Source organism: Excalfactoria chinensis, chromosome 16 (assembly GCF_039878825.1).
Source record: "Excalfactoria chinensis isolate bCotChi1 chromosome 16, bCotChi1.hap2, whole genome shotgun sequence".
In the NCBI taxonomy this organism is placed as follows: Eukaryota; Metazoa; Chordata; class Aves; order Galliformes; family Phasianidae; genus Excalfactoria; species Excalfactoria chinensis.
In genome coordinates this window covers 5,513,344-5,526,510 of record NC_092840.1, presented here as the reverse complement: position 1 = coordinate 5,526,510, position 13,167 = coordinate 5,513,344, and the positions used below count along the sequence as shown (strand labels likewise).

General features: G+C 51.9%; 1 protein-coding gene across 1 annotated transcript in view; it reads left to right on the top strand.

Annotated features, from left to right (window-relative positions):
* Nucleotides 1–2,966: 2,966 nt before the first annotated feature.
* KIAA1671 (KIAA1671 ortholog) overlaps nt 2,967–13,167 on the top strand; it is a 43,235-nt gene continuing 33,034 nt past the window's right edge. Inside the window, exon 1 of the mRNA XM_072351054.1 lies at nt 2,967–3,073. The gene's annotated coding sequence lies outside the window, so the exon portion shown is untranslated. The remainder of the gene's footprint in view (nt 3,074–13,167) is intronic.

Genomic DNA, 13,167 nt, shown 5'->3' with positions numbered 1-13,167 from the left:
TTAATTAATCCTTAATATGTTTGCTTCTTGGGGCATGTTTGCTCTAATGGCGCAGCACCAGTTTTCAGCGCAGGCTTAATTGATTGCAGAACTCACAGCAAAAGAACTTCAAAAGGCTGACGAAGATGCTCCCCAGACAGGCACAGTTTGGAAACGTCAGGGTGGGATTCCACCAGCCCTTGTGAATGTGTTAATTACCTGGTATTAATTAGCAATCTAGTCACCGGAGACCAGGTCCTCGGTGTGCAAACATGCTCTGCATGCATCAAGAGGAGGGAGAGGCAAACCCCACACTGCTCAGATGGAGGAGAGGAGGTGATCCTGTAAATGAACGCCATTAGTTCTTAGTTTTGATTGCTTCCTCCCAAAAGCTGCAGGGGAGCAGCAGCCTGGGAGCAGCATTCCGGGCTGCAGGAGCAGGATGAGGCTCAGAGCTGCTTTCGGAGCTGCTGTCTGGGTTGGCCCTGAGGTATTTAGGTTTATTTGAGCCTTTATTAGTTCAGCAAATGGCACTGAGATATTCACCTTTATCAGTTCCCCAAGCAGCGTGCTGTTGTTGGCTGCTGTACAGCAGCCCGGGCTGAGCTCTGAGTCACTCTCCTGCCTGGAAAAACAAAGGCCAACTCCCAGGAACTCTGCTTCCCGTCCTTCCTGCACAGACCCTGTTCTGTGTGCTGGGATGGAGCTGCTCAGCCTCCCCAGGCCCTGCAGAGCTGAAGGTTGTAGCACTGCAAAACCTCTGCACATGCTGCACCATGGCTCTGATGGAATAAAACCTCGGTGATGGTGTGACCTCCAGCAGCTCTTTTCCTATTTGAAGAGCACTCTGCGCACCAATTAGATGCTCAATTATCCTTGCTTTTCTGCTACGGATTTCTGGCCATGGCTGCTTACAGCTGCAGGATTGGGCAGGCCTGGTAGCCTAGCCCAAATACTGCTTTCCTGAGGAGGCATTTGGGGATGCTGAGGGCAGTGACTCCATGGGGCTGAAGTGCTGTGGGCATCCTATAGTGCCTGTCCCCAGACTCAGCATTCTCCATGCCTGCAGAATGGAACGGGTAACTGAGGAAGGGAGGGATCATTCCTTTGCTCCCTGCAGTCACATCAGTGGGGCTGGCGGGGACCTGCAGCACGTGGAGGTGACAGGAGCAGGCTGCAGTGTCACATCAAGCTACTGCTGTTGCCTGACCCCTGCATGTAGGAGCACATCGGTCTGGCCCTCGCTGCACGTGGTGTGTGTAATTAACCCATTTCTCCACTGCAGGGCTCTGACAGGCTGTGTGAGAGGAAGCAGAGTGTTGGAACAGCCTTGCTGCTGCTGCACGCCGTGCTTGCTGCCATTCGCTGTTCCATGCAGCTCCTCGTGCCCTGGGAGGTAGCTGTGCTATAAAGAGGAGCAGCTGAGGCATTGCCCACCTGGGAATGAGCCGAGCTGCTGTGAGCCAGCAAATCTGCCTGGCAGAGCTTTCTGTCAGTGCTATGGCAGGGAGTTAGTGTTATGGAGACGACAGCTTCTTCAGGCCTGTCATTTTTGCCCCAAGCATGAGCACTCCTTCACTGTACACTGCTTGCTTATCATTGCACCGACGGTACTGCTGAAAACATAAACCAAAGGTCCAAAGCTCAACCATCTGCGTGCAATGGGTCCAGCAGCGTCTGCTATCGCCATCCACACCGCAGTGTGGAATTACAGCTCTAATTTATGTACATGGGGTGACAGAGCAGGGCCCGACGTTTAACTCTGCCCCTAGATTGCGGTGAACTCCAAATACTGCTGACAAATGCATAGAGAGAAGGGCACGGAGAGACTCATGCAATGGCTTAAGTTAGAGGAGACCTTAAAGATGCGAGGCCATGCTGGTTAATGCAGCTTTCTCCAGCAGCCCTGCAGGTCCTATGGGTGCCTCTCCATGCCAGCCCCGCACTGCTCCCATAGGGCTGTCCCCAGGGGCCGTGTGAGGGTTGGACACGGCCCCTCCAGCCATGCACCAGTAGCAGCTGGGGAGAGGTGTGTGCTCCTAAACTGCAGCTCTGCATCCTGCAGGTGCAGCCCTGCCTGCTGGGACATGAACGTGTGGAGAGCGCTGTGGCTGCTTTGTAGTTCAGCTCCCAGCTCCGTGGGCACGCTGAGGTTCCTCCTCACGGTGGGAAAGGAGGCAGCAGCTCCATGGGAAGGTGTCTGATCCCCTTGAAGTCGCCCATTTCTATGCAGCCCCGGGGCCTGGCGTGGCCAGCTTGTCTCCAGCAGCGCTGCGGTGTGTGGGTGCCTGTGGAGGGCGATGCCATCCCGGTCTGGCTCCTAAATCGGGCTATCTCACTGTATCCCATTGCCTTCTGAAGCCCCGTGTGCTGGAGCAAAGGTTCCTAAAGGTCACTATGAAGGGGTGAGGAGCGGAATCCACCTCTATGCGCTCTTCCATAGGGAGCAGATGGGGTGCAGAGCTCTGCATTCACGCAGCTCCTGCGGGGCCGGATCGGTGTTTTATAGTGCGAGGGTCACGGCTCTTCCTCAGGCTATAGAGACCCCTCCCAGTCTGAGCGCTGGGCTGCCATCCCCTCGGGGTGGGGCCGGGACTCGAACCCGTGTCACCCCCACGGCCGGCTCCGCTCCCGGAGCACCGGGTGCAGGTGGAAGGGGGGGGCGGGGCCTCCCGCGAGAAACCGTCCAATGAGGAGGGAGAAACGAAGCCCCGCCCATCCCGGCGGCTCCGCGCGGTCGCCGTGGCAACAGCGGCGCTTCCCGCGGGGCCGGGCCGGGCTGCGCACGCCGCGGTGCTGGAGCCGGGCGGGAACCGGACGGGACGGGACGGGACGGGACGGGGCGGCCCGAGGCGGCGGGGCCCGGACGGGCGCGGCTCCCCTCGGCCTCCCGCCCCGCCCCGCGCGGCCCTCCCGCCGCCCCGAGCAGCCCCCTCGGGCCGAGCCGCGCGGGGGGCGGCCCCGCTCCGCCCCGTCTCCGCCTCCGGCTGGGTGGGGGCGTCCGGCCGTGCCCGGGTATCCGCCGGGCAGGCCGCGCGTGGGCCGCGCCTCGTTCAGACTTCGTTGGCAACTTCTCTGCGGCGACCGGAGCCGGGTGAGTGCGGGACGGGGGGTGCGGGGGGACGGGCCGAGTCGGAGGGGGGGGCGCGGGGCTGAGCTCTGCCCGTAGGGAGCGCGGCCGGCTGGGGGGGGGGGGGTCTGCAGCCCTATGGGGGCACGCGGCGCATTGCTGCTTTATTTCAGCATTGCTGCTTTATTCCATGATGGGAAACGATGGGCGATTTTCCTGGTAGGCGGAAGAGGTGAAGTGTGTGTTTCCAGGGTAACCGTGGGGTTGTTCGGCTGTTTGGCCTTGGGGAGGAATGCCGCTGGTGTTTCCTTGTCGTTGGAAGGCACTGCGGCTCTTCGCGGCACACAAAAAAAAGCTTGTTATGGTTTGGTGACATTGTAGGGCGTGGTAAGGAAACAGGCGGCGTATGGCAGCAATGCTGATGAAGTTGGCAGGCAGTTTCAGCCAGGAATCATCCAAAAAAGCTTTCAAGGATGTATAAACTTTTTTTCCTCGCCATCTTTAGTGGGATTTCTGGTGCTTTGTCGTGTAAAAAACAGCCAAAAACATGCATTAGCAAGTAGATCTACCGAGCCTTTCTGCTTGAGAACCATTAAGGAGGCCGGCAGCTGCTTAAACTGATGCAGCCCACGGTTCACCTGTGACGGGTGTGTGGTTTGTAGGGCATTCACCTGTAGGCCTCAACCAGTTCCCTTTCAGACAGTTCTCCACGCTGGTTCCTGGTGTGAGGTTGGAAACCCGGTGGTTCCTGCCTGCTATCAGCGTGCTGGGCAGCTCTGAGGGCTGATAATGAAGCACTTGGTTCCCTTTGTCCGTTGCTATATTACAAGCCGTGAGCGGCAACAATGTTCCCTTTCCTTTCTCCTTTAACCACCCCGTTTCCAGCCATGTGCAGCTCTGTATCCCTGGATGTGAACCCGGTGTCTGCAGGCTGCCAGCAGCAAGGAGCACGGTGTTCCCGAGCAGTCCCAAAGGGATACAGTAGTTATACACCGTGGGTCCTGAGTGCAGGGATGTTGGCACACACAGGCTTGTGCCAGGCTCTGCTCGGTCCCTGGCTCTTTTTGCAGCTGACCTTGGCACCTCCCTTTCCTTTCGCATGGGTTTGGTGACTGCAGGGTAAAAAATGAGCTTTCTCCTTGGTGCGAATGCGCTGCTGTGCTTTGCTTTGTCGGGATCAGTCTGTGCTGGAGCTGTGCTTGCAGAGCTCTCTCTCCTGGCAGCTTTTCCCCATGCTGTCAGAATGAAGCTGGTGCAGCTCCGGGTTGTTTCCTTGCTGCCTATGAGTTGCTTTGGAGCAGTAAGGGAGCGTCCCATCCGTGCTGCTCTGAAGCTGCGTTGTTTGCTGGCCTGGGGACGTTTCCTTTGGCAATGGCTTTGTCACGCTGCACGGTTTTATAAAGCCCTGACTAGCAGGAGGGGTGCGTGTGTGCGTGAATGACTAAATGCAAGCTTTAAGTGTTCGACTCCCATGCAGCGCTGCTGTCCTTTCTGTATTTCCAAGCTATTGCTTTCTATAGGAAGTTTACCATCAGGATGATGTGAACAATGCTGGTTGGAAGCCTCTTTCACTTTTGTAGCTTGGTGTACTTCCAAGGTGATGATGGTAGGGAGATACTCAGGGTCTTCCCACAGTATTTCTTAACACAGTTGCTGTATTCTGAGGCTCTTTGATTCCTAGCTGTGTGTCTATTCAGTGCTTGGAGGTGACGTTCCCGGAGCAGCTCGCCTTGTGTGCAGCGGGGCTGTTTGCAAAAGCTGGGCTGCAGTGAGCTGCTCTGTGCTGCAAGCCCGGGCATGAGGCTTGCATCGATGCTGTGAGCACAACCCCTATCACTTCTCCACTCGATGCACAAGGGGTGACGAGAACCTGGGGGTGTTGCAATCTTTTAGGTGTGTTTTGTTTTAATGTAGGAATCATCCAAAGGCATCCCATGGAAAAAGCCATCAACTGCTCGCTTTTGCATCTCTTAAAGGAGGGCTCCCTGTGCTGGAGGAGCACATGGGGACAGCTTGGGCGTTCCCACAGGAGCAAACTTCAGCCTTTGGAACGCTCTTGGGTTTAATGGCTCTGACAGCATCGCTGGGAGCAGCCCTTGCTGAACCCTGGGTGCACCTGTGCCCTGTGCAGCGCCGTGCGTGGGCTTGCCATGCTTCCCTGTGCTCTGCTCTGTGCTGAGGGATGCTGTAAATAGCAGCTGAATTCCCTTTTTCTGTCCTTCATCCCTGCTTTAGGAGCGTGCGCGCTGCATCCAAGGGAAATCTGGCCTCCTGAAAGCCAATTACAGAGCTGCTCATTAGAACCTCTTATCAGCATTAACTGCCCCAACTTTCCATTCTGGGCTAGCATAAAGCTGTGGCGTGCCTGGAAGGAGATAAATGTTGGACTTGCAACAGTGCGAACACTGAAAGCTTCTTGCTCTTGTAATGATTATGAGTCAGGATGGTCGTTAGCTTGCTGCAACAAGTAGAAAAGATAACCAAACCTGCAGCAATTGGATTATCTGCCTGGTGTTCACTGAGAAGGGAAGAAAAATGACATGGGTGCGCTCCAGAAGTTTCCCTAAGCAGGGAGCATACAAACGTGCTTTCCTTAAGTGGAGCGTGCAGCGGATGGGCAGCTCCAGCTTTGTGCTGCTCCTCATTGTCTCGGTGCAGAGAATTAGTGTAAGGCTCAGCGTGGGGCGGTGGGAGATGAGTGTGTTCCCAGGCAGCGCAGCCCTGGGCTTGGGGCAGCGCCGCAGCCCTGACCCACTTAGCAGCGCTCCTAAAAGCGGCCATGCGCTGCAGCAGGAGGCTCGGGTGCAGCAAAAGAGGAGGAAAAGAAAGCAGCTCTGTTGGGTTCAGTCTCACATGCTTTGCTTTGGGGTGTTGTTGAGTTGCATGAAAGCATAGGAGCGTGTGCTTTCGCTGATGAAAACCAAGTTGTTGCTATACACGTCAGTTAATGTTTTCGTAGTGGCTGTTTTCTGCTCTCAGTACTGAGCACACGCTTTGCTTTTCCTCCTGCTGTAGGAATAGGGAGGTCTTCCTTCTGTGATGCTGGATTTGAAAGAGGCACAAAGGGATTGAAGTCTGTCTGTCTTCCTCTCTTCCAGCAAGCTCAGGCTGCAGCTTGGACTCACGCCTGGCTGCTGTGCAGGATCAGTCCCTCTCAGTAGGAGCAAGCTGTGCCAGCACCCAAGAGAGTGTTTGTGTGCTGCTCAGCCATACAAGGCTTTCGATGGACAAAGCTGCCTCATCCGGAGCAATTTCAGCCCAGTAAAGCCATGATACATTTTAAACAGAGTTGGGATTTTTGGCTGCCATAATCGTATTTGATTCTCAGGAGAGCATTCAGAGTTCTTCACTGAGCAGAACGAGCACAGATTCCTTTCTGAGACGGGCACTGATCTGGAGTTGTGCAGTTCGGCTGCTTTCCTCCCTTTATTTGGCGGCCTGGCAAGAAATGTTGTTTGTGTTGTTTGTTGTCAGACAGTGCTGTGACTGCATCAGCACTTGTAAATACCGGCTGTTAGTGTGATTTGCACTTAGAATATTTAAAGCAGCCTAATGGTTACCTGTGTATCATCCTGTTCTTGCAGCGTGCATATACAAATCAGAATCATGAAGGCTGGAAAAGACCTCTAAGATCACCCAGTCTGACCATCCAGCTGCCACCAGTATTGCCTGCTAGCCAGCCACGTCCCAAAGTACTACAGGCACCCATTCCATAAACACCCCCCAGGATGGTGACCCCACCACCCCAAGGCTGCAGAGATTTCCTTCTGCGTGTCATATTCCATCCTGCAATCACAGCAGCATTCAAGAAAATAGATGCCTTGGCTTAAGCAATGAATCCAAAGTGTTTCTAAAACGTGTTTGAGCGGATCAATCCTGAAATTCCTACTGGGCAACTTTCAGTTTACATTCCTCACCAAAGGCAGGGTATTTTTTTTGTAGGAAGGAGATGACTTCTCACTCAACTGGATGGGGCGATGGATGTTTTCTTGTCTTCTCCCATAGCCGTGCTTGACTCACCCATAAAGACTCGTCCATAGCTACAGGTCAGCATTTAGCGAAGGTCAGGGAGGCCAGTTTCTGCATGGTGAGCATTATGCTAATTCGGCTGTTAAACGTATTGGAATTGTGCTTCCTTTTGCTTCTGCAGTGCTTGCAGATTCCATCGGAGCCTCTGCTGGGCGCTTGGAGTGCTGAGGGTTGGTCTGGGCTGGGAGAGGCATCCTTGTAACCACGCAGCTGCCAGTCCTGGTTCGTCCCCATCTAGGCTGGTGTTGGTGTCGTGCTTATGTATGAGGAGGAGCTGAGGGAGGCCAAAGCCTGGCATAAAATGGAATATGCATTTTTCTTCCTGGAAAGCACTTTTAATTGAGATAAAGAGCTAAGGTAGCTGTAATGATTGAATTCACTGAGTGCAGACATCTGGACATGTGGATGGAAGCAGGTGTGTAACTCAGGCCTTACAAACAATATGGAGCCTTTTCTCTTGTGTTTAGCCTTCAGTCGTAGGAACGGGAATGGATATCATTTCCTAACTAAGATGTTTAGTGCCTTTAGAGATTACTTATGGTGTGCTAAAACACAACACATCTGTAATCTGGTGGATGTAGGTCGTGTTGAGTTTGTTGGTGCTGGACTGCTTTCTGTATTGCTTTCTGTTGTCTCTGGTTGTCTATAGGTTTGGCTGGGAAGTCCCTGGCATTTTTCCCCTCTCCGTGTTCTCAGTGCTGCCATGTCAGCGTGGTGTTGTTGGCTCTGCTGTTCTTTTTTCTCCCTCTCCACTCCAAATTGTTAAGAGTTTATGTGCTTGAGCTGTTGACTTTCGGTTCATGGATTGTTTTTCTCTCCGTGCTTTCTTGAGCATATAAGGAGATGGAGGGGATCGCTGTAGTCATAAAGCTTCTAGATAGCGTGTTGGCTGGTAATTCATTGCAGGCCTCAATTTTCCATGTAATGTCTTTCTGAGGAACAGTGCTCGCTAATGATGAGGTATTGTTATTGCTCACTGAGGATGGGTACAGCTGTGTTACAGTTCTGTCATCTTTAAGACAAGAATTCCTACCATGGTCAGAATAAGAGCTGGAAGCCATTCTGTAGTTGTAGGTGCCCAAGGCCATGGATGGAGCTGGGGGGAGGGGGCACCCAACCCACAGTAGGGAGTTGGAACTGGGGAATCTTCAAGGACTCCTCCAAGCAAAGCTGTTCCATGATTGATGGCAGAGCAGGGCAGCCCAAGGGTGATGCTCGTGCTGGGTGCTGTTGTAGTGCAGCTCGTCCTGCGGTGATGTTTGGGATGAGTATTTGGGGTTGAATGCAGAGCCCTGTTGACCAGGCTGGGTGACGTGCTCGTGTCATGAGTAACACGAATATCCAAATGTCCTTCCAGACAGAGGCGGATGTAAAACTCCATTTAGATCTTTAGGCAGAAGCAATCTCGCAGCTCCGACAACAAACACAGATGGCACTCGCCCACTTTTTTTCCCTTTGTTCTCAGTTTTTATGGCTTGGGCTTTCTTCAGGTGGTTAAATGTCAGAGTGACCTCTGAGGGTGGCACAAGACCACTAGCGTTGGGTTTTCTTAACGTTAAACACCGGGTGAAATGACTTTGTGCTTTCTCCCCCATCTTAATACCTTAATCCACTTTTCAGCCATCAGATGAATGTACATAAATGGGCAGCGTTTACAAATGAGCGCCGGGAGCTCTGAGTTGGGTCATCCTTTCTGAAGGTGGTTTCCTGGGCAGGGTCACAAATGCAATCCTGTTAGAATTTGAAGAGGAAGATCAGAGGATTATGGGCTTTGTCCTTTTGTAGGGTCTCTTTGACACAAAAGCACCTGCCCTGCGGAGGCCAGCAGGAAATGGCTCTTTGCACCACGCTATTTCTGTGAGATGGTGACCTTTGGAGGCCGAGTCTATAAAACGATCCCTTCCCTCTCCTTCCTCCCTGGTTGCTGTGTGGTTCTTCCCACTGGGGGTGGGCTCTGAGCTCCTGTTACTGTCAGAACTCAGCCTTGAGGGTGGCATCCTGTGCTCGGGTAGTGGGAGAACCAGCCCTCTTTCAGTCCAGGAGGTGTACATCAATTAGCATGGGGTTAATTTCATTGCAATTCAGAGCGTGGTATGAGAACAAAAGAGGGATGTATCCGGGGGATTAATCCTCTTCCATTCGAGTCTGTGCAACGTTTATTTTAAACGTGGCAAAGTGTGAAGTTAAGCTTCGTGCACAAAGAGATTGTTGTTCCTGCAAATTAATATATAACTTCCTCCTGAATAGTAATGATTCCGAACAGGTTGGGGGAGAAGTGCCAGCTCACCGAGTTAACTCTTCATGCTCTGCATGCCAGGGGTGTAACCCCTTCTGTATCTGGGAGCTGTGGGTAGAATGATGCTCAACCAGAACCAACTGCACCCCTGGACGTGCTTTGCTTTGTCTTTTTTTCTTCTTCCTTGAGTTCTACAGTCAAGTTTTCTTGCTTGTAGCAGGACCCGCTCATCAGTATTTCATCTGGTATGCAGCACAAGTGCTTATGGAACGTCTGGAGTGTGTATCACGCTGGGGAGGTCATTTGTAGGCATTGGTTGCGGGCAAAATGCATTTCCGAGGATGAAGCCTACAGGAACATTAGCAGGAGTTGAAGCTGACCACAAAAACAAATGTTTGATGACACGAGCAAACAGAGCAGAGCTTTCTGAGACCCGCTGGGAGTGCTGACCTTCTGCATGAGCACGTTCCTAGCCTGACTTCAGCCCTACTAGTAATTCACGTCGTTCCTGCTGGATGTCATCCAGCATTGGCAGAAATCGAGGTTCTGTTTTTGTTCTCTATTTCAACTGCTGAAAGAATTGAGGTTTCTGAAAGCACCCACCCACTAATGAGGCAGGTGGAGTCCCTCCCGCAGAGCGCTCGCTGGGAACGGGGGGATGACTCACTCGGAAGGGTACCAAAAACTCCTGATTCACTGCAATTTCAGAGCATTTTTCCTTGGGGTAAGGTTCGTTCTGGCTGGTTCTGGTGAGACTCATCACAAACGAGGACCTCTGTGAAACTCAGAAGTGAAGAGCTTGCAATGAGGTGGGTGAGGAGGATGAAATGAGGGAAGGATGGGGCGTAGTGGGGTGGGTCAGAGGAAATGCTGGGTGTGCTCCTGGTGGGGCTGCCATAGGGAGAGCCAACTGGCAAGGGTGGAAGGACCTGGTCAGGACCCTGATTTGCACAGAGTTGATCTTAACAGTGGAGTTGTTGTTAAAGCACATTGGAGCCGGGTGCCAGGAACGTCGCTGCTCGCTGCCGGCCGTGCTGGTTGTTGTGGATGGATCCTGTCTGGTCACTTTTTATATGCGACACAAACAACATTACAGAAATCATGTAGGACTGTCAGCTGTGGAAGAATTGGAATTAATTGGAATTCATTTTTGTTGCACGGGTCATCCCCTCGTTACATACAAGGGCGTTTTCCCATTGAATCCTACTCTAAAGTTGTGTTTTCGTGATTGTCCCACCAGCTGCTTGTCCTGCTGCATCAAGGAAGTCCTCTCAGATTTATATTGTCCATTACACAGACATACCATTGTATTTAGCAGCAAATTTATGAGTTGATTAGACATGTAATTATGGAAGTTATGAGCTTGTAGCGCCGGGTGACTCGTACCTGTTTAACTACCTTCGCCTAACATGGGTTAGAGCATTAAAGTTATTGACATTACTTATATTAAAAGACCATGTGTTGGGTTGCCCCCTCCAGCACTGAGATACCAGCATATAACCAAAAAGTCAGAAGATATTTCTGTTCTTTAGTGCACGTCTGGATCTCAGTGAAGCTTTAACTGCCGATAGTTACGCAATAGCAATTAGAGATTTACAAGTGCTTGTAAATGCTGCTATTTATAGGCTGACTCTTGGTTTAACAAAACACTAACCTTTCTCTGCAATAGGAGAAAATGTCAGGGTGGAGCAGTTCACCCTTGGGATAGGACTGGACTCTGATTTCCCAAAGAACAGTACTTTGACCTTTGATGAACTGAAAGCTGCAATCACGTTTGCAGGTGGGGAGTGGAGGTCTTGCAGGTCTTGGAAGTGTTTGCATTAAAGATGTATGGACCTTTGCAGGTCATATCTGTCTGGTGAGATGTGGAGCACTTGTTTTTAGCTTCCTACCAGTAAACTTTCATTACTGGCAGCAGAACAAGCTCCGTGTTCTCTTGAAGCTTTTGCAATGCCTTGTGTTTCCTGTCTGTGCTGTAGGAAGCCTTGTGCTCTTAGTGGGCTGCACGCACACGGCTAAGCCAATCTTTTTTCATACGTGCATGAGAAGTGAATGGGATTAAATAATTAGCAGGGCAGATCCTATCAGCGGCTCCGAGCGTTGCAGGAGGCAGCAGAAGGGTGGCTGCTTAAGAAGGGTTGCTGTAGGCTTTGATTCCAATGCATAGCCAGTGGGTGGGGGGGAAGAAAAAGAACTTTATTAAGTCTGAAACAGTTAATGAGAAAACCTTTCTTAGAAGCAGTGGAATAAATCCAGCACTGCTCTGTGTCTCTGCAGCGTATGGGGGTGGTTGTTGGTAGCTGCTGTGCTTTGCTGTACCAACAAAGAGCTGCCCAGCGGATAAACACACCAATGGCCTTGCAGGGTGCTCAGGAGCTGCTGCCTCTCTGCTATACACATCTCTGTATCACTGAAAGCGTGCTTGTCCGTGAGCAAGGAAGTTGGCTATAATCACGTGATTCGTGGTGGAAAAATTATCTGCAGGCTGCTGCTCCTGTTGTCCTAATAGGCTTATGGGACTTAGCGCTGATGTAAGTAACAGCGGTGCGCTGGTGGGCACGGCGGGGCAGGCAGCTGCGTGGAGCCCTTCCATCCTCAACATGGCCAAAATGATGCCCTGCAGTGAGTAATCCGCTTTGGTTTCTGCTATGCAACATCGACGTGCTTTGTGAGGATAGATTGCTTGGTTAAAACAAAATGAAATGAAGGCAGTGCCACGGGACGGGAAGGATTGAAGGCAGTTCGAGCACAGACAGGGCTCGTGTATTGGCAGCATCCCATAGTGGGCTGGTAGGTGAGGAAGGTCCCATGCACCCATGGGTGGGCTGAAGCTGAGGAAGAGGAGCACGGGAAGAGGCTGCTGCCAGGTGCTGAAGGCAGTGTTACAGGGCACCAGCACCATCAGTATGTGGTGGGCACGTGGTGGCACTGGGACACAGGGAGCAGGTTGTGAGGAGTGTGGTGCCAGCAGGGTGAGGTGCTTCTTGCACCCACATATCCATGCACTGGGTGAGCTTTATGAGCCTCTTCTGACCAAAGCCTGTGATTCTGCTGTTTTGTTGTTCTTTTTCAGTTTGGGCTCATGTTTCTCTTGTAGGATAGCTGAGTTATCTGAGTTTAAAACCTGGAAATGGACTTTGTGAGATCACGTAGGAAAATGAGTTTCATCTCGGGTGCAGTGTGTGGTGCAGTGAAATGAAGCAGTGAGCGTAAGGCAAACGGGTAAATGGTGCTTTAGGAATGTTGGCTGGGGAAAACACACCGAGTGCTGTGAGCAAGGATTATGTCCTGCATTATATAGCCACCGCCTTGCGTTCCACTGCGGATCAACTGTGATTCCGTTTAAGAAGCTCTGTGCTCCCTTCTTCTTTTCCAGAGGAAAAGAACTCTGATACTTAAGTGCTGGAAGGCATCAGGAAATGCCCCATCCCTGCAGACACCCACAGTCAGGGGATGGGGCTGTGAGCACTGATGGAGCTGTGGGTGTCCCTGAGCACTGCAGGCAATGGGAACAGATGGCCTTTGGGGGTCTCAAACAGCACTATGGTTCTATGAAACCAGCAAGTTGATTTCTTGCCTCTGCTAGCATCACCCTTGCTTCAGCACTGTTCCTCTTCTGCTTTTAGGGCATAGCTGCTCTTCACAAAGCCTTTCATCCTTGGAATGTTGAGAGCATTTTAATCGGATTTTGATGGCGTTTCTTAGAATAAGGAGCGGGAGACGGAGGAAGATTTCATGAGGATCTGTGAGATCGTGGAAGGAACAGATTGATCCGGATAAGCTGATTGGGTTGGGGGCTATTTTGGAAAGCAGAGGTCGCAGACTGGAGGGGTTTGGGGTGAGCAGTTTGGGG